Raw genomic sequence first — 20,127 nt, forward strand, 5'->3', positions numbered from 1 at the left:
CAGTGGTGTTTTTTACATGTTATTTAGAGTTTTCTACATAAATTATCAATTATCTTCAAACAAAACACTATTTCATTTTTCCTTCAAATCTATAAGCCTTTTTTTGTGTTCCTATCTTATTGAATATGCATATACCTCTAGTACCATGTTGAATAGAAGTGGCAAGGAGTGAACTCTTTTCTTTATTCTTAATCTTAATTGGAAAGTATTCATTCTTTCACCATTAAATATGAAAGTAGCTTCAGGTTTTACATACATGTCCTTTATCAGCTTGAAGAAGTCCCCCTCTATTATAGTCCACTGATAGTTTATTTAGTTTTTCAATCATAAATAGATGTTGAATTTTTTTCCCATTGTTTTTCTGCATCTATTGTTATGGCCTATACTTTTTCTCTTATTTTTGTTAATGTGGTGTAAAACACTGGTATGTTTTTGAATGCTAATCAAATCTTGCATTTCTAGGGTAAACTTCACTTGGTCATTATATATTACTCTTTATACATGTTACTGAATTGAATTGGAAATATATCATTAGTAATTTTTATATAGATTCATGAAGACGATTGGTTTGTAATTTTGTTTCCTTGTAATGATCTTCTCTGGATTTAGTGTTAGGGTTATGTTGACCACATAAAATGAATTTGGAAGTATTTCCTTTTTCCTCTATAGTCTCTGAAGTTTGAATGGTTTCCAGTACCCTGTCTTCAAATTCACAGATCTTTTTCCTTGTAGTTTCTATTAACTTTTAAATGTGTGTGTGTGTGATGTGTGTGTGTGTGTGTGTGTGTGTGTGTGTGTGTGTGTGCGTGTTCCTCCATATATATTTTGCCTTAAACAAAATTGTAATATCCTTTATAAAACCCTAGTGTGCCAGTTCCATTATTCCATGGTTTATTTCTCCTGGCTTTTATTATTATTATTGTTTCTTTTTCTGGTTCTTCTCTTGCTACTTCACATATCTAGTAAGTTTTGGTATTGTGTCAGGTATTACAGTTTCTTTGTTGTTGAGTATCTATATTTTGTTATTTTTCTTTGAAGAATGCTAAGTTTCTTTCAAGCAGGAAGTTACTTTGCAGAAGTTACTTTGCAGGTAGGTCAGTTGTTTCTTTAAAGGCTTTGTTTTAAGTTTGAATAGGCTGAGTCTAGGTAAATGTTTACTCTAGGATCAGATAAGCTTGCACTTATGATTTGGTCTTTCTAGGATTTTGACTGATTGCTTGAGCTATTCAGTACTTTCTCTTTGGCTGTCAGAACTCAAATCTCTTAGTCCTGTGTGAACCCCATCAGTTATTTTGGTCATAGTTCCCCCATAATTATTCTTTCTATACTAATGCTTCTGCTGGGCCTTGTAGAATTTCATCCTTGGCATACTCTGAGTAGCCTTTATTTCAAAGACCCTAAGGGGCCCTACACAGGTTTCTGGAGCTCTTTCCTCTTTGGAACCATGACCTGCAAATTTCAGCTAGCATCATAGCCCCCAAAGTCTTATCTTTGTCCCTTGTCTTATGATGTAAGATCATCATGGTCTGTTTGAGCTCTCCACACATGCTGTGGCCTGGAAAATGTGTCCAAGCAGAAATTATGTACAGTTCTAAAACTCTTTCATTGTTTACCTTCTTCTGGGATTGTAGTCATGTATTACATCTTATCCTTTATCTGAAAATAGTATGTTTCATATATTTTGCCCAATTTTGTAACTGGAGAGGCTAATCTGTTACCAATTATTCTATTACAGCATAAGCAAAAGTCTCTGTTAGGTTTTTTAAAATGTTTTGTCAAGCTAGTGATATGGTCTGGACGTAGGGAATTATGGTAAATAATATAACCAAACATAAATTGCCTGGTGAACTCAAAAGTGAACTTGTAGTTTGATGGAAAATGTGGTTACTAGAATCCTTATCACATAAGAACCATGTGCTTTTGGATTTTTTTTTAACACTACTGTGGAAGAACAATAAAAATTCTAAAGGACAACAAAAATTTGTGTCTCATAAGTGCTTTTTGGATGGCTCTTCACTCCAAAATTTGTAAGGTAGCCAGGTCTATTGTATAGTTTGTCATATTATGACCTAACATTATAATAATTTTATTAGAACATATGTGTTTAACCGTGCTTTCAAAAGGGGGGCCTGAATTAGACCTAACCCAGAAGTTGTTTAGAAAAATGAAAGATGAACACTCTGGTATTGGGAATCCAGAGAAAAATAGTGGTTTTGTGTTGATGAGTTTATAATTCAGTATGCCCCATCCCAAGAATTATACTCAGAAATTCCTCTTAACTACTATTTCTCTGCATGCACAGAGGGTTAAATAGTGATATTTTAAATGATATTTTCTTGAAGACTGGCTTCTAAGGCAGAAATATGATTCTGAAAAACAGGACTATTTTACTTAAATCTTCAGATTCTGCATATAATGCGGATTTTCTGGGCATCATGATTTTAGGTATGTTGTACAAAACAGATAGATCTGGATTTCTAGTCTGGGCATGTGAGTTATAAGTTCTATGACTTGGGGAGATGTATTTTACCTAGTTCAGACTTTGTTTCTACATCTGTAAAATTGGAGTCATAAGAAGACCCATATCCTGCTGGATGTTTTGAGCAATAAATGAGGTAATGTATGTAAAACGCTTCGTAGAGTGCTAGGAACCTAATGAAGACTAAACAGGTGTTTACCTGTATTTTTAGTGCATTAATACAAATACATACAATGAGATAACAAGTGGTTAAATGTTTTTAAAAGATTTTATTTATTTATTTTAGAGAGAGAGAGCATATGTGCAAGTAGGAGGATGGGCAGAGGGAGAGGAAGAAAATCTCAGGCAGACTCTGTGTTAAGTACTGAGCATAGAACCTGGATCCTATGGAGCCTAGAACTCAACATGGGGCTCAGTCTCAAAACCCTGAGATCATCACCTGAGCTGGAACCAAGAGTTGGTCGCTTAACTGACTGAGCCTCCCAGGCACCTCTTGAGTGCTTAAATTGAGAATTTTTACACATACATACACACATACACACACACATTTATTCAGGAGTCAATTGTGTTCTTAAGCAAACCAACTGGGTTGGTTAATTTGTGTGTCAACTTGACTGAGTCACTGGGTCAACATTATTCTGGGTGTGTCTGTGACGGCATTTCTTTTTTTTTTTTTTTTTAAAGATTTTATTTATTTATTTGACAGAGAGAGAGATCACAAATAGTCAGAGAGACAGACAGAGAGAGAGATGAGGAGAAGCAGGCTCCCTGCTGAGCAGAGAGCCCAATGCGGGACTCGATCCCAGGCCCCTGGGATCATGACCTGAGCCGAAGGCAGAGGCTTAACCCACTGAGCCACCCAGGCGCTCCTGTGAAAGCATTTCTTGATGAAATTAACATTTGAACTGGCAGACTGAGTAAAGCAGATTACCCTCCCTAATGTGGGTAGACCCCATCCAGTCAATTGAAGACCTGAGCAGAATAAAAAGCCTGAGAAATAAGGAGCTCCTCTTGCCTAAACTGATCGCGCTGGGACATCCGTAATTTCCTGCCTTTAGACTTGAACTGAAAAATATATTCTTCTTGGGTCTCAAGCTTTCTGACTTTCAAAATGGAACTATAGCATTGGTTCTTCTGGGTCTCCAGTTTGCTGACAGCAGATCTGGGGACTTCATTGCCTCCAGATTACATGAGCCAATTCCTTATAATAAATCTGTCTGTCTTTGTCTCTGTGTTTCTCATTCCATATGTGTATATCCCATTGGTTCTACTTCTGGAGAATCCTCTTACACCAAGCCTCTAATTTTGTCCATCCAGCCCTGTTCTCATAGATCATAGGGAAAGAGGGAATTTCTGATTTTCCAAAACTCCTCAATATCCACACCTATGTCCTGATATTTACTGCAGTTCTTCCCTATTGCTGTAAAATAGAAAGGGATAATGACATATTTATTTACATGTACTGAGCAGTCACGGAGTAAATAGCCTAGAGGGGGAAATAAAAGTACACCAAGAAATGACTGTTTTTCTTACTCCAGAGACCCACAAGATGAATTTATAATGTGAACTATAGGGAGCAAGCCCCATTTCTGACTTGGAATGCATTTGCCCTGAATACTTATTCAGCCCTTTCTGATATCAAACTGTCTTAGTCACTTTGAAAAAACAAAGCAGAGATCATTTTAAAGGCATTAAGGTGAAAGGCTAGGAGCAATTATGCCTCAGACACATTTAAACTGCCCCATCGACGCACAGTTAGCACTTACTAGAGTGGTACAAGTTACTTGAGACACAGTGCAGTCCTGAATCTGAGGCTGAGAAAAAGAACCCGGAAACACGTATGAAATGCCATGATCATAAATGACAACTTCATCCTTTAAGAGAAATTTTTTGGAATACACTATTCTGATGAAGGGAAAGATAAATGCATGTTATCTAATGTATTTCTCATATCAACTAATGGCCTGGGCTCTGTATCTGAACCCCAAACCTGGAAATTAGATGTGCTCTGCTGTGACTTAGCTTTCATCTCTCAGAGTTTAGCTCATGTGTTTCTTCCTTGACTTTAAGCAACAAATAGCCATTGATTTCCATCTATTTACAAAACATTGTTACAAACATGTTAAGGATGTAGATGTGATCACAATATAATCCCCTCTCTTAAAGCAGCTTACAATTCACTGGAACACTTTAACAAGTATTTATTGATCACTCTTATGTGCCTGGTTGTGTTCTAGGTAAAGAGGATACATAGGTATATATGACATATTCTTTGCTCTTGATAAATGTTTATCTACTGAGGGACAGACACACAAAATGAATAATTACTGTAAAATAGAGGTATATACATGGAGCCTAGGATGAAGAGTGAATAATTCAATCTGGAAGAGGGGATGGGCTTGGTTACAAATAAAATATTAAGATGAGAGTGGGGAGATGTGTATTTATGAATCCAGCATCTTTCTAGAATTCATATTTTAAAAAAAGAAGAGCATAGAGTATGCACGGGGAAAAAACTTGGGAAAAAAAAGATTTTATTTATTTATTTATTTGAGAGAGAGAAAGAGAGAGAGCGCACATGTGCACATGAGCTGGGGAGGGGCAGAGGGAGAGGGAGAGAATCTCAAGCAGACTCTGAGTTGAGCATGGAGCCTGACTCAGGGCTCGATCTTATGACCCTGAGATCATGACCTGAGTGAAAATCAATAGTCAGTTGTTTAACAGACCGAGCCTCCCAGGCATCCCACCATGTTGCTTAAATCCAATCCCAGCAAAGGGGATATTGGGAATCCTCCATGGGCCTGGAATACCCCTTCTAATTCCGGATCTGGAAAATGTTCTCTAAGCTTTTTCAGCATGTAACCTTTTTTTTTTTTTTTTTTTTAAGATTTTATTTATTTATTTGAGACAGGGATCACAAGTAGGCAGAGAGAGAAGGGGGAGGGAGGAAGCAGGCTCAATTCCAGGACCCTGGGATAATGACCCGAGTCAAAGGCAGAGGCTTTAACCCACTGAGCCACCCAGGCGCCCCAGTGTGTAACCTTTTTTTTTGTTGTTGTTAAGATTTTATTTATTTATTCGACAGACAGAGATCACAAGTAGGCAGAGAGGCAGGCAGAGAGAGAGGGGGAAGCAGGCTTCCTGCTGAGCAGAGAGCCTGATACGGGGCTTGATCCCAGGACTCTGGGACCATGACCTGAGCTGAAGGCAGAGGCTTTAACCCACTGAGCCACCAAGGCACCCCAGTGTGTATCCTTTTATATACAATTTACCTCTTACAAATTACTCTTGCCTTATAGGTGCTTAGTCTTAAGATTCTATAGCCTTGCTCAGAATTTGAGGGCAAAAGCTGTAACTTTTCTTTTTTTCTTTTGCAATAAACACAATGTTTTGTACAAAACAAATAGGTATAATCAGTAGACTGATAAAGATCGTTTTTCCTCCATGACACAAACATTCAAAGTCCACCTTCCTCAGCAGTGATGAAAAGACTTCTCAGGAGCCTTCCCTTACTCTTACGCTCTTTGCTATGCAGTGCCCTCAGAGCATTATTCACCATGATTCAAGGGTTTCTGCAGTTACTACATTGGATCATGTTTGGGACCAATGGAAACATAAGTGCCCTAGTTAAGAAATAATTCACCGTTCAGGAGCTAAGGAAAGAATATTTTCTTGGAACATAAAGGAAGCATAGAATGCCTTCTAAATGGAGAATATATAAATGATGATTTTTGAGTACCCATTATTCTTTGGCCAAATTAAAAAATAATAAAATGTGGATAAGCATAATAAGGAGAGATAGGGATATATTGGATACATTCCTGGCCTAAGTGATAGTTAAGAGTCACAAGAGTTCTTGGAGCTTAGTTTGCTTCCAGTAAAATAGGGTATATGAAAAATTATGCACCAAAAAAAAGAAGACTTCTATTTCCTGGTTTCAGCTTATGTAAGATTTATAGATACTTAAAATAAATGTAAAAAGCATGTAAATATAGCTGGAAGGTATAAGAGATAATATGAAGATCCTACTTATTTCTGCAATAGGGACTGGCTAAATATTAAATAGTAAAGATTTAGAAGCAAAAGTGCCTGCTTTTCTGCAGGTCAGATTTATTCAATGACTGGCTCCTTAAGCCATCAAAAAAGATACCAGTGTGAAGTATTTGAGTGCACAAAAACTGGAACACTCATTTTACTCGAAAACTCAATGCAGAAAATCCATAAGTTTTTAAGATTTAAGACCTCATATATACAAAAACACCGTTCTGTCTGTTGCAAGAAGATTCAAATAGGCATGGGATATGCCTTCAAAGAGCTTAGAACCCAGCCGAATTAAAAATATCAGGAATACACACATATATACTAAGATAAGACAGCATCATCCTCTCTAAAGTATATACCTCAGTGAGTGCTTATATAATCAGAACCACAGACTTATAAGAGGGAGTGGATGCTTTACGGAATGGGTTTATCAGGGACGCCCCAGTGGTCTTGGGGATGAAGCATAGAATGCCTACTCTGACTAGAAAGGACTGTTCCTGTATGGGATTATCAGGAGAGAGTTTTAGGAGCAGTTCTGCAAAGACCCTGGTATTAGGGCTGAGAAATATGAAGTTGAATCTGTGAACAATGCAAAGAACTCAGAGGATTTTGAGCAGGGAGTTATTTATTGAAGGAGGCACTTTTGGATTTTGGATCTGGATGAACTATGCAAGGTGATTTTCAGAGAAGAGATAGCAAGTAGTTAGATGAGAGCTAACCCAAATTCGAAGCTATGAAGGTCAGAATTAAAAGCTCCACAGCAGAGTGCATGGAATTGCCTAGATTCTGGAGTTAATCTGAGGTGTCAGAGTGTCCTTTCCACTCTATTTGCAACACTTTTTTTTCCCCCTCATAACTTCATAGATTTGGTTATAAAAAATCTAAATTCATTGAAGACACATAATTTTGGGTTTATATTTTTCTCTGATCCTTTCATACTAAAAGACCCAAACTAATCTCCCCAGACAAAGATTTGCTTAGCTTGCCAGCGTTGCCAACTGAGCTATGGATTGTGTTCCCAGGATACTTACTGACTCATCCTCATACATCTAAAGATTGGGATTGAGTGGACAGTGGAATTTAAGAAGTCTCTCTGTGTCATCCCCCCAGCCCCCACTGTGTCCATCCCTAGTTAGCCAGGGTCATGCTTCCTGGGAGTGAAGCCATACCTGTCCGTAAAGAATCCAAGACTATTTCACATTCAGAAAGAAATAGTAAGAGCCTTACCAAAGTGCAAACATTATATTTAATTCTCATTTTTTTAAAAACAGGCTTCACAGAAACCCACAATTTCTCTCAGACTCTCATTCATGAAACTGGTGCTATGGTTTATAAACAACCAATAGGAAAATGGCATAGCCGAGGAAGTCTGAACAGGAATCTGGGACCCTGGGTCAGTGTCAGCCTTCCAGAAGTCCAGGCAGGAAAGCACCAAAGAATGATTCCACGACCTGCTGCATCTTCCTCTGGTCAAGAAAGGATGCTTTCCCCTTGTTTTCCTGATTTCCTTCCCTCTTCTCTTTCCCTCTTTTCTCTCTTGCTCTCTCCTATCTCCTGTGTCAGTCTTCTTTTCTTTTCCCAGTTCCTCCCTTTTTTTCTTTGTGTCTCTCTTTCTGAGGGTGGAAATGAATTTATGTTTTAGTTTCATGAACAAAAGGTTTTGAGGATGGAGTACGTATTTCTAGTTGTTACGGGTTTTTATATCCTTTAGCAAAAAAGACCTTTCCCTTTAGAAGCCCAAAGGTGGAGCTGTTGCAAAAGGAGAAAGCCAGACAGGCCAGCCGCGCCTGGGAGGCCACCAACACACACAAGGCAAACAGTTACGTGCGGGGTCTGCACGGAGGAGCCACACAGATCCTGGAGGCTTTGCTTCCAAAACATAAACATTTCCTTTTTTTTTTTTTTTTTTCCCAAGGAGAAATAAAAACCCTGATTACAGCAGATGCATTACTGCCAAACTGTGCAAAATAGAACAAGTATTAAGTGTCTGCTTAACCCCCTTTAATTGTTAATTCCATGCACTTTAGTAGATTCCAGTATTATCAAAATAACTGCAGGGAGAAAGGATTCAAATTCACTTGGGTTCATTAACACCACCATTTATCAGTGTAATGTCCTATAGATAATGATTGGAGGGTCATTCTATTTTCTCCATTTCTACACTTCTGTGTAGTGTGCTGAAATGCTATCGGATGGTTACATTTCTGTGGGAAATACCTGGAAAAAGGCTCATTTCAGCAGCTGAAAAAGAGGCTTCCTGCCTCTGGATTTGATCATTTCTCAAAGTATTTCCCACAGAAGCAGCATTTTTTTTCTTCCAGGACCCTAACTTGATATTTTACTTTCATCATGCTAAGAAGCAGCAGCAAATTTTGAAAACCCATTTTATGGAGAGAAATGCGCAGAGCCTGCTGCGTTGTTCTAGTTCCTTCCAGAAATGGGATGAATTGTCACCATCCATTTCCACAGATTTTTAGCTCTTGGCTTTGTCTAATAGTTTTGACTGTTCTGCTTGAAAAACAGAAAGCTCCCTTACCCCCTTCCCAATCACTTACCTCTTCCTTTGTCCCTATCCCTAGAGCAAAGAGCTCCAGAATGATGTCTCGAAAGCTATCGAAGCCAACAATTTAGCTAATTTCAGAGTGTCCTCATTTACTCTCAGAATATGATTTCACCCTCATCACTTTAATGTTTACTTTCAACTCTGAGTTGCTGGTAAAATCAGGGACAAAGTAACCTGGGATGTTTTATGCCGCGGAGACAAAAAGGTATTGATCCTTTTTGCCTCTGGAAAAAAAAGGTTTCTAATAATTTCCAGATATATTGTAAATTGCATTGCTGTCTTTAATTAAAACATGACACAAGACAGAAACCAATTATTTACTCTTTTAAACCATAGGGCCACCTTTGTCCTAATGGATTCTGATGACTCATTTGCAAATTGGCAAGTTTGTTTTTAGTGTGTGTATGTGTGCACTTGTGCTCTCGTGCTTGAATGCAAGCATGCTTGTGAATTTATTCTTGGCTCTGCTACTGGTGACATTTAAATGTGGGTTTATGTCAGGTAGTTAAGAATATATAAAAGGCTGAGTTATACCAACACTGCCTATCATGCATGCCCCCAAGATGACTGAGGGGGGGAGTTTCCAAAATGGTTTTATTTATGTAGTGTGGGTGCCCTGTGAAACAGAACTTAAGAGGCAGGGGCTAAAGCAAAGTGGAATAAAAAGAAATGCCTTGAAAGGGAACTGATTTCAGATACAGAAATAAAGCAACCTCATCCTATTACAAGAATAGTTGAACTGGCTCAGTCCCTTCCTTATTTCTTATTCTCTCCCAGCTGTTTCAAAAGGCGCATCTCATCTCACGTCTCTGGGGCTTTTCCTCTGATCCAGACCTGGCCTGTGTTCTGTTCTTTCCTTTCAGACACTGCTGGTCTCCAAGACATCTCCTCGGCAGCTTTTGCCATCTGGAGCTGTCTGCTTTCAACTCTGCCGTGCAGACTCAGGCTCCTTGAAACTGTCATCTCGAAACATATTTATTACTTCCTCACGCCCGGGCTTCTTGGTGCCACGTTCCTTCTGCTCTTTGATTATGCAGGGCAGAGGCAGTGTTATTTTACCATCTGAATTAGTGCTAAGGGGGGCTGTTAGTGTGAAGAGCATGGCCTCTGAAGGAGAGAGAGGCATCACATGAGGCTGCCTCCCCACAGCCCCGGCTGCTGTTGCTAGGGGGCACTTCTTGCAGCTCTGAGGCTGGCAAGCAGGACCACCTTCTCCTCACTTTGCTGCTGCTGTCTATGCTGTGAGATACAGCTGATGTGCAATGAATCTTACATGGCTGTTCCTCCCTCTCACTAGGCTGATAATGTACCCGGATACCTCAGGTGGCAGTACTTTTTAGGTCATTGCCCTTATCGACTCCATCCTGTGAAAGAGGCAGACTCACTCACAAAATAGAGGGGAAGTTGTTTTAGAGATCAGAAAACATGGATGTTTTGAAAAGCCCTTTCCCAACAAAATGGCAGACCTGCTAAAGCCTTACAGATAAAGTTAATGTAATCTTCCATGAGCGGGGAAATCCATTTGCACATTTGTATTTGCAAAACTATCCTTGGGGTCCATGCCTTATGACCTAGTTATACTTCATCGCATGGTAAAATCACATTTCGGAGACCCAGGTTAGATACAGTGAGTCACAAATTTGAGCGCACCCTGTAATGGCAAGAGTCCTGTATCACAGACATTTTACTTCCTTTTTTTTTCTTTTAATTTTAAACTTCACTTGGCTCAGTATCTTCATTTATACCATGGGTTCTTCGATTATGGTTGCCCCTTAATTGATAACATTAAATGAATGAGCGGGAAAGTAACTGCCAAATGTGTCCCACTGCAATTTTTGACAGATGCTCTGATACGAGCTGCTGTAATAATGGATAAGGAGGGGAAAAGTTCCAGAAGGATGTTAGAGTTCAGCTTTGGTTCAAGGGGTCTCATTAGTCACATGTGAGAAATATTAACATTTTCCATGAATTCCAAAGAACTCACCAATTTTATGTGGATTTCCATGGCTCGTATTGTGGTGGAGATGTAACAGGAGTCTGAGGAAGAGAAGGAAACTAAAGTCTTTGAGGGTCTACTAAATGTAGGGACAATCATGTGTCTTACATTTATAAGGCTGTTGAATCTCGTATCATCAGCAACCACAAAACGCAGGCATTTTTAATCACAGTTTTATACATGAAGAAACTGAGGCTTAGAGTACCAAGGTCAAGGTGACCTCCTGATTAAAAAGATCTTGCCCCCAGGGTGTTAGTCTATTATGAAAGGACCTTTCCTAGTCTCTCCTTTTGGAGATGCTGGCAAAAAAATCGCAATTTTGTAATTAAGATCCCAAGAGAGCAAATGATGCTAATAGAGACCATGGAGGACAATGAGGCACAGATCCGTTTGGTAAAGTCTGGATCCTCAGGTTGCAGGATTAGAGAGCACATAACCTGCTTCATCTGTCACTGTGCTCACACCTCCCTGCCAAGGACCAGGCTGAGGACTAGAGCCATCTGGAAGAAAGTTCTCACAGAGCACTCTCCAGGGGCCATTTCTAAGTGGAATAAAATTGTTTTGCCCAATTGCTGGCTAATCTTCTTTTAGAAAAGAAAGAATTTGTATTGGATGGGGAAATAAAAGGGCAAGTTACTAACACCCTCCTGGACATGAAGGATAGAATCAGGTTTCAAATGTTATTAAATTTTCACTGAAGACTGAAGGGGAAGTGAAGAGCCTAATGTGGAGTTATTATTATTTTTTAATCTCTGTTCTCATTCTTTATGCTCTTAAGAAAGAGATGGGTCAATGCCCTCAAAAGTAAAGGAAATATAGAAAAGTGCATTGAAACACTCCAACAAATAAATAAAACATAGGGGAAATATAAATGGTGCTTTGTGAGCAATGGGAAACCCAAATGACCCTTGTTGTCTTGAGATTTATAAGTCTGCATATCACAGATGCCCTGTTGCTTTATTCATACTGTTCGGGGAGAAGGCAGCCCCTAACTATCAGCACCCATCATTAAATCATTACAGAAATGCTATTGTTAAAGAGACAAGGCTTTAAAAAAGACACACACACACACACACACACACACACACACACACACACTCATTGTGCAGATTTATTTTACCAGAACTCAGGGTGTGTTGATACTTTTTATATTGCCTGGGCAATGCATAGAGCCTTCAAAGCCATGATTTTAGAAAAATAAGTATGCTCAAAATATTTATTTGTTTTTTTCCAGTATGATCATTGTTTGGAGACCTGGATCAAGGGCAGGTTTAAAATGGGTTGAGGAGAGATAGATGGACTTGGAGTACGATGAATTTATTTTACACCAGTACTACATTTAAAAATGTTAAACTGATCACTGTGCATGTGTCTATTGATTAGGCCAATTCTAAGAAGACTACGGCATACGTGCTTATTGACTACACCAATTTTTAGAAGAATTCTAATCAGGAATGCTCCCATCTTCCTTGAGTCCTGACATCATTTCTGACATTTCCTCTCTGCTAATTAGATTACACATACTTTAAAGTTGTCTGGAAAGCCTGATAATACTCGGCACCAATTTCTACTTTCCATCATGTGTCCTGAATCAAAACAAGGATAAATGGTAAAAGTATAATCTATCTTCAGAGAACTGCAGTTGTGATTTCAGAGAGTTGCTTCACTCTAAAAAAAAAAGAAAAAGCATCTTCATATGTCTTATATTTGTAAAGCAAAGATTGCGCTCATGTTGGTAAATATTATGGTGACATACAAAAATCCTTGGGTTTTTGGCCCTTTTAAAATGAACATTCCTCAGCCAGTAAGATCAAACTCTTTTTAAACGGATATATGGAAATCATCACGATTTATAGCAAATTTTACACGTTCATCAAATGGTAGCTAAGACTTCTCTTCCTGGGAGAACTTCCTGATCTTTCGGCCCCCCATGATTTCTGCATCTTGGATTCTTATAACATCATTATGCCTACTGTCTACTTTGTTGTCTATGTGGAATTTGGCATAGGTTCAGATATCAATTTAACTGGGTATGGTTTTGAAATCTCAAGTATATGTTTAACTTTTCAATATTTAAACCTTTGTCTTAAATTTTCCTTCAGGAAACTCCTGCTGCAATGAATTTCTAGCACAGTGTTTCACAATCTCATTTACTCAAACATCTTTGAGTACCTATTCTCATTGCTTATTGAAAATGGAGGAAGTTGCTACACCCATGTAAATGAGATATTTAAAATAATATAATCTCTATAAAAAATAAAAAGAATACATTTACAGAATGAATTCAGATGTACCCCAATCAGTGTAGAAAGAGGAGAAACTTTGATCATCAACTTCATTTGTGGTGGATATCTGCAGAGTCCTCCAAACACCACCGGAAGTTCCACATGAAATTTATAACTGGTGAGACAGTCTTGTTTGCAGATTTATGCCATAGTCTGAGATTTGCAGAAGCTCAAGACACTTACCTTGTTTGCCAGATATATCTTTTTTATTCACTGGTCATTCTACCATTTTTATAGGATTTCAAAGGTGAATACACCAAACAAAAGAGAAGCCAAAGTGTTCAAATATGACTTTTCTCCCTCCCTTCCTCTCGCTCTCCCTCTGTCTCTCTCTCTTTCTCTCTTTTCTCTTGCTCACTCTTTTGGATGTCCTAGAGGAGAGCCAGCTTAGATAAAAAACTGAAAGTACATTTTAGGTGGCCTTGACCAAAAGAAGAAATGGGCAGAAAAGAGATATACTATGAAATTTTATATCATTTCACCCAGTTTAGATCTAGTTGTGGTAAGGATGGGAGGGTGGGAGGAGGTGGAATGTCAGACTGAGGTGTTAACACTTTTCTGATGAAAGAGAAGACTGTTACTGACGAGGAGCCTAGGTGCCAATGACCATGCCATACAACCTGGGGAGATGCCATTTATACTGGAGTCCATGTGGGCGGTGCTTCCTGGGCATGTGCAGTGGAGCTGCGAGGACATGTCTGCAAGGCCACCCTGTTTCCTCGCCTGGGTCTGATCCTTAGGGTTGATATCTGGGTGTCGCCATGACTACTGTTTCAGTGCCCTGTGTGTGCAAATTTCTATCCAGCGCAGCGATGTTATTAATGCCTAGAATTTAGAGCAAATATCTCTAGAAAAATACATTCACCTATCATTGCTCCATGAAATTATGTTTCTTTTTTGAAAAATGTTACTGTTCATGTGCATATTCTTTGCTTTTCTATCCCGTGGGTGCCACATACTTGATGTGAAGCTTTTTTTCCTTCCTTTTTGGCAATTAGAGTGCAAAGGTGCCCATGAGGACAGGGTTTGGCGGAATTTTACTAGTGAACACAGGGGTGCCTACTGCTGGCAGACAGAACCACAACCTATTTTGAAAACATACATTTGGGCTAAAAATGATAAATCTGTATTTATCTTCTTAAAATGCTCTCAAAGGGGAAGGAAAGGGGAAAAAAGCTTGGATTTGGAAAGCGTAGAGACCAGAGAAAAGAAGAAGGCAAAATCTGCTTTTCCCAATAATTTATCTTCTTGGATGCTTCCCAGTGGGCATCGGGTGCATTTCCAGTCTGTATTTTGAATGATAAAATGAATATTTCATTTAACCAACTGTATTCCAGAATATGTAACTATCCAAAGCCTCCATATGAAGAGCCAGAAAAGGCTGCTTTATCTCATCATATATATGACAGGAAAAAAAGTGTTTTCTAAGTAAGAAATGGTAGATGTCTAGAGGGGAAGCTAGGCAGTAACCTCTTCAACATCTGCCACAGCAACTTCTTTCAAGATATGTCTCCAAAGGCAAAGGAAACAAAAGCAAAAATGAACTTTTGGGACTTCATCAAGATATAAAGCTTCTGTACAGCAAAGGAAACAGTCAATAAAACAAAGAGGCAACCCATGGAATGGGAGAAGATATTAGCAAATGACACTACAGATGAAGGGCTGATAGCCAAGATCTATAAAGAACTCCTCAAGCTCAACACACACAAAACAGATAGTCATGTCAAAAAATGGGCAGAAGACATGAACAGACACTTCTCCAAAGAAGACATACAAATGGCTAACAGACACATGAAAAAATGTTCATCATCATTAGCCATCAGGGAGATTCAAATCAAAACCACATTGAGATACCACTTTACACCAGTTAGAAAGGCCAAAATTAACAAGACAGCAAACAACGTGTGTTGGAGAGGATGTGGAGAAAGGGGAACCCTCTTACACTGTTGGTGGGAATGCAAGTTGGTGCAGCCACTTTGGAAAACAGTGTGGAGATTCCTTAAGAAATTAAGAATTTAAGAAATTAAAAATAGAACTTCCTTATGACACTGCAATTGCACTGCTGGGTATTTACCCCAAAATTACAGATGTAGTGGAAAGGAGGGCCATCTGTACCCCAATGTTCATAGCAGTAATGGCCATAGTCGCCAAACTGCGGAAAGAACCAAGATGCCCTTCAACAGACAAATGGATAAAGAAGATAGGGTCCCTATATAAAATGGAGTATTATGCCTCCATCAGAAAGGATAAATACCCACAGGACTGGAAGAGATTATGCTGAGTGAAATAAGTCAGGCAGAGAGTCTGTTATCATATGGTTTCACTTACTTGTGGAGCATAAGGAATAACACAGAGGACATTGGGAGATGGAGAGGAGAAGTGAGTTGGGGAAAATTGGAGAGGAAGACAAACCATGAGAGTGTGTCGACTCTGAGAAACAAACTGAGGGTTTTGGAGGGGAGGGGAGTGGGGGTTTGGGTCAGCCTGGTGGTGGGTACTATAGAGGGCACATGTTGCATGGAGCACTGCTTGTGGTGCATAAACAACGAATTTTGGAACACTGAAAAGAAATAAAATAAAATAAAATTAAAAAAGAAGAAATGGTAGGTGTCATCCCTGGACATCATAAGAGTGACACTTTTTTTTTTTTTAAGATTTATTTATTTATTTATTTGTCAGAGAGAGTGAGCACAGTCAGACAGAATGGTAGGCAGAGGCAGAGGGAGAAGCAGGCTCCCTGCTGAGCAAGGAGCCCGATGTGGGACTCAATCCCAGGATGCTGGAATCATGACCTGAGCCAAAGGCAGCTGCTTAACCAACTGAGCCACCCAGGTGTCTCAACAGTGGCACTTTTGATAGCTCTGCAGTGCTTTCCAGCAATTCATTCTGGTTAAATTAGTCATGGTTTCCAAGATGCTACTATAAATGTTACCTAGGACCATTTTCCCCCATTGTTTAAATCTTTGTAATCAAGAAGTAATTAAATATTTCATTTATTTATTTATTTATTTAAAGATTTTATTTATTTATTTGACAGGCAGAGATCACAAGTAGGCAGAGAGGCAGGCAGAGAGAGGAGGAAGCAGGCTCCCGGCTGAGCAGAGAGCCCGACTCGGGGCTTGATCCCAGGTCCCTGAGATCATGACCTGAGCTGAAGGCAGAGGCTTAACCCACTGAGCCACCCAGGCACCCCAAGAAGTAATTAAGTATTTTAAAACATCTGTTGAATGAACGGGAGAATTGGGGATGTTCATGATAAGAGTACCAACAGCTCAGCTTCTCCCCAAAATGGATAATCCGGTGTTGAGAATTAGTCCAATTATAACACAATCATATTATCATAACAGATTAATAAATATATAATTAAGTACTTTTTTTTTTTCCTTTTAAAATTTAATTTAATTTTATGTTTTCATTGTTGCAAGATTCATTGTTTATGCACCACACCTAGTGCTCCATTCAATATGTGCCCTCCTTAATACCCACCACCAGGCTCACCCAACCTCCCACCATCCTCCTCTTCAAAACCCTCAGTTTGTTTTTCAGAGTCCATAGTCTTTCATGGTTCATCTCTCCCTTTGTTTTTTTTTTTTTTTTTTTTAATTTTTTTTTTTAAATTTCCAGCATAACAGTATTCATTATTTTTGCACCACACCCCGTGCTCCATGCAATCCGTGCCCTCTATAATACCCACCACCTGGTACCCCAACCCCCCAATAAGTCAAGCAGAGAGAGTCAATTATCATATGGTTTCACTTATTTGTGGAGTATAATTAAGTACTTTTGTCTGTATTACCTGAACAAAAGACTGGCTATATTTTTTCTTAATTTTCTTTTTTTTTCCCCCTAATTAAAGGCCAGTGACTATCTTGTTTACTTTACAGTGTGCATCCAACTTTAATGTACATATGAATCAACTGAAGGTTTTATTTAAAATGTGTATTCTGATTTTTGAGGCTTGGGTTGTGTCTTAAGTTTCTCCATTTCTAATACCCTCCCAAGAGGTGACAGTGGCATTGGTCCACAGATCACAGTTGTAGCAAGTCTCCCCATGCCACTACTTAAGAATATTATTTGATAAGTAAAAGACCCTCAGTAAACACTTGCCTATAGGTGAATGAAAGGGTAAATAAATCTCAGACACATTCTTATTTTCAGATTCCTTTTTGTCTTTTCTCCTAGGTGGGTTAATTTCTGAGTTTAATTAATAAAAACAAAATTGATATTTATACTAGACCAACAAGTGTTAAAATGTATAGCTTTTCAGATGAAAAATAAGACCTTCTTGCTACAGGGAAAATAAAATTATACCATGTAATGTCATCACATTGTTCAACAGATTAGGAAAAGAGCCAGTAAAGTAAACTACAAATAGCCATATAATATAGTTAAAAATAAAAGTTAGTTGAGGATCGTGGTTATGCCAGACACACTTGGAGTCAAACCTTACTTACTGGGGTGCCTGGATAGCTCAGTTGTTAAGTATCTGCCTTTGGCTCAGGTCACGATCACAGGGCCTGGGATCCAGCCCTGCATCGGGCTCCCTGCTCAGCGGGAAGCCTGCTTCTCCCTCTCCCTCGGCTTCTGCCTGCCACTATCCCTGCTTGTGCTTTCTCTGTCAAATAAATAAATAAATAAATAAATAAATAAATAAATAAAATCTCTTTGAAAAACAAAACCAAAAACAAAACAAAACCTTACTTACCCATCTTGTCTGCTATCTGGCCTTGGGAAGTCCTTCCCTAAGCCCCAAGGTCCTCCTCTAAAAAAATGGGAAAGATCCTTCCTATATAAAATTATGAGGGGAGAGACTGAAATAAATTATATAAATGCTAGGTTTCTTTTTCTTTTCCTTCACCCTTGCCCAAAGTAACATCATAAGGAAGTGTCACAGCAAGATGGTAATTCCAAATCACTTTCTTGCCAACCCTCTGCTCACAGAAAAAAAAAATCAGATTTTTGTAGACATGCTCCTCCAGTTTTGGAGATCAGATGGAGGCAAATATTAAATAATCTTAGGAGTATTTATTTCTCCAGCATTAATTATCTTTTTACTAGCTTTAGCAGAAATGGCCACTAGCTTTATAAAGCCTGAGAGTCTGAGAAAGTTTTCTATTCTCTCTACTTCAGAAAGCTTTTTCCAAGATGAAAATAGAACATTGGCCCTAAAATGTCAGCTCTTTTCCTTATATTTTCTTCTTTTAAAAATTTCTACCAACTTTCCTCAATAGCACATTCTTGGTTTTGTTGTCGTGATGGCAAGAAATTTTCATGTTGTAAATGCAGTGATTTAAATATATTTCCTTCCTCCAGGGGCACCTGGGTAGCTCAGTGGTTTAAGAGTGAGGCTCTTGTTTTCTGTCATGATCTCAGGGTTGTGAGATAGAGCTTTGTGTCAGGTTCTGGACTCAGCACAGTGGTCTTGAGATTCTCTCTCTCCCTCTCCCTCTGCCTCTCCCCTTGCTTTGCCACTTCCTCTCTCTCAAATAAATAAAATCTTTAAATATATTTCCTTTTCCCTTTGTAGATGGAACTAGAAGATACTAAGCAACCTCTTCCTTGAGGAGAGGAGAAAAAGGATACAAGCAATATTTAATATTCTATTTATCTTATATTTTCTCATTTAATCCTCTGAACAGTCTTAGAGAGTGAGAGAGAGAGAGAGTGAGCACAAGCAGGGAGAGCAGCAGGCAGAGGAGGAAGCAGACTTCCTGCTGAGCAGGGAGCCCGATGCAGGGCTTGATCCCAGGACTCTGGAATCATGACCTGAGCCAAAGACAGACACTTAACCGACTGAGCCACTCGGACACCCCAATCCTCTGAACAGTCTTAAACTGAGTGTTACTTAATTCCTCTTGTAAATCATGGAATTGAGCTTTAAGAAATTAAATATCTTTCCCAAGATTGTAGCTAGTAAATGGAAATTAGGATTTGATTCAAAATTTCATTCATCTGAAACATTCACAGGGCGCCTGGGTGGCTCAGCGGTTTGGGCCTCTGCCCTCGGCTCCGGTTGTGATCTCACGGTCCTGGGATCAAGGCCCGCTTTGGGCTCTCTGCTCAGCGGGGAGTCTGCTTTTCCCTGTCTCTCTGCCTGCCTCTCTGCCTACTTGTGATCTCTTTCTCTGTCAAATAAGTAAATAAATTAAATTAAATAAAAAAAGAAAAATGCACAAAGATGAAGAATGGCCAGTTTGATGTTCTATACATTGGATATGATAGTACAGGGTGAAAAAGGCACCTCTCCCTATGGATATTATAGAATTGAGAAGTAGAATGCCAAGCAACAATTTTGGGCTTAGCATGATAAGTGTTCTTATCTCATTGCCCTGAGTTGTGCAATGGGAGCTCATGACCAAGGAATTATGGGCTCTTTGAATCCCAAAGCCTCACTTTCCTCACACAATGTATCATGTCTGAATGTTGATAATAAAAAGAGAATCATTATAATACACCAGAGTACATGAATTCAGTCCCCTACACCACATAGTTCAGGCTTACATTAAAAATAATACAAATACTTTGATTTGCTAGTCAGCCCCTGAGTCCAGGACTTTATTTTTTTAGCCTTTTCCCTGAAGCAATGAACGGAATTTCCAATAAAGTCACAGACTTAAGTAAGACTAAAAGAGGGAGGCGTGGTGAGAAAGATCATAATCTAGGAGTCAAGCACTCCATTTTGTTCCTCTTTGGTAGGCAATGAGTATGAATATCAGGTCTTGATTATGGCATCTCTCTCCAAAAGGACACTGAAGATATGACT

Source organism: Mustela erminea, chromosome 13 (assembly GCF_009829155.1).
Source record: "Mustela erminea isolate mMusErm1 chromosome 13, mMusErm1.Pri, whole genome shotgun sequence".
In the NCBI taxonomy this organism is placed as follows: Eukaryota; Metazoa; Chordata; class Mammalia; order Carnivora; family Mustelidae; genus Mustela; species Mustela erminea.